The following is a 2175-nucleotide window of genomic DNA, read 5'->3' as shown; positions in this document are numbered from 1 at the left end:
CTGTCACCGATAAGAAAAGGCTGTCAACTGGTAAGTGATGTGTTGGCAGTGAGTTGTTGCCAACTGGAAAGCTTATGACCAATGTACGAGAAGGATGAGTAGGATGTTGAGATGCTGTTTGTGATGAAGAGGCAGGATGTTACCTAAATCACATCAACACTAGAGGAGAAGGATGTACATGTCACCAATATGCTATATGGATGTAGAACAACAAAGGTCTCACCAGATATAGATGCAGTCACCATGTGAAGAGATGACTGACAGTGAGTGTGCCCAATTGGATCATAGGTGCATGTTTGAAGATATGTTACACAAACAGGGAAGCCACATGAGTGCATTGCAGGATGAAAATGACAAGGATCCACTACTGCGGGTAAGTGGAGCTTATCTCATATTATGCAAAGTGGGCATCATAGTTCTGTGAGATAAGTCAAAAGAGTTAAAGGTAAGTGTTTGAAGGCTCACACCAGATCCACGAGTGAAACACTAAGATACCTCAAGTGCATCAAATCAGAGATATGCACTAGAACAACAAAGAAGGCATCATGAGTTTCCCAGACAGATGAAGAGTGATAAGTTTGTCACTTTGACAAACTGGTTGAGATGATGTCTATCTTGATGACGAAGAAGCCTGAGAGACTACAGTTAGAGAAGGTAACTGGCATGCAGATGCCTCACATGGAAACAGTTGAAGGTTGATGACATGGTATCATCATGGTGTTTACTGGTATGTAAGTCCATTAATAATGCAACAAGGTGCAGATACAAAAGACTCCCATCTGATGAAGATGTGCATAAGGTAGGTAAGAAAGAGTGCTGACTGGTTGAGTGTTCCACCAGAAGAGAAGCAAAGTGCAAGGTTGATGACAAACCGATTAAGGGTCTAACCGGTAGGGTTAGTAAACCGGTAGCAAAACTTGGTAATGGAGTTGGCTGGTGACCTGGTCTAGATTGACATAACTGACCTAGCAAAGGTGGATGGTGATGCAAAGGCCACATGGAGGTGAAGTGGCATGCATACACAGGTTGGCATGTTGAGTCGGTGAAGTATCAAGCAGCGAGGTAGATGGTGACAGGTCAACATTTATGTCGACTGTGAGATTCATCAGATGCACAATAGAGGTTTGCGACTCAAGGTCAGAAGGAAAACATAGATCCAACCCAGACTGGATGATCAAATTGAGCTAGGTAAAGGAGAACGCAAAAACATAATTGGTGATCAACCAAGAAATCAGCCGACACGTTAAAAGTAGATTGACAAAACTAGAAGGGGTGTTTAGGAAGGCACAACAATGGTGGGATTGATTGATGAGTTACAGTTCATCAGTCAAGGTGATTAGATCTAATGAGATCTAATTGGATTTAGTTTGCATCGAGGTTGAAGAAGAAACGCTAAGCAACTAAAGTTTGAATTTATTTTTGGCAGAAAAACTAGTTTATAAATATGTAAGCCAAAATCAATGAAGGTTGCCAACTGAATAAGAAAGTGTTACTGCATGTGAGAAGAAATCACTCAAGTACTCAACAAGTATCAGAAGAGAGACTAAGTGTGAGAGAGATCAAGGTTGAAGAGTTCAACCAGCAACTATGAGGCAACTGGTGGTGACCATACTGGCAGAGAAGAACTGCAAAAGATTGCAGAGAAGGCAATCAAAGAACTGGCAGCAAATAGTACCAATGTAGAGCATGAGAGTTGCTAAGAGGAGAAAAATCAAGAGAGAAGGAGAAGAGGCTGAACTAGCAAGAGTGCAATAGAGAGCAAGGTGCAACAGAGAAAAGTTGAATAGACAACCGATGAAGATCTATAGAGAGGAGAATCGGTGGAGAGACATACTTGAGAGTTACAAAGTTCTTTTGTAACAATAAGACAACTTTGGTGTCAAAATATGATTTTGTATTCCCTGATTTGTAGCTTGGTGCAGGGGTTGGTGCCCTAAATTAGGGGTTGGTTCTCCTTGGGTTAGTGCCCTAAATAAGGGATTGGTGCCCTAAACATTGTAATCAGAGATTCATTATGAGGCTAGATTGGAGCAGTAGACTCCAACAACATTTCTCACCGAGGTTTTTCCCATCTTGGGTTTTCCTTGTATATGTTGGTGTTATGTGATGTCCCATTTATGTGTGAGTGCATTTGTCTTATTCTCCCATCTAACCGGTAAGTCTTCTTTTTGTTAG

The sequence above is a fragment of the Cryptomeria japonica genome, chromosome 3 (genome assembly GCF_030272615.1).
Source record: "Cryptomeria japonica chromosome 3, Sugi_1.0, whole genome shotgun sequence".
In the NCBI taxonomy this organism is placed as follows: Eukaryota; Viridiplantae; Streptophyta; class Pinopsida; order Cupressales; family Cupressaceae; genus Cryptomeria; species Cryptomeria japonica.
The sequence above is the reverse complement of the archived record's forward strand: the minus strand, read 5'-3'. Positions refer to the sequence as shown.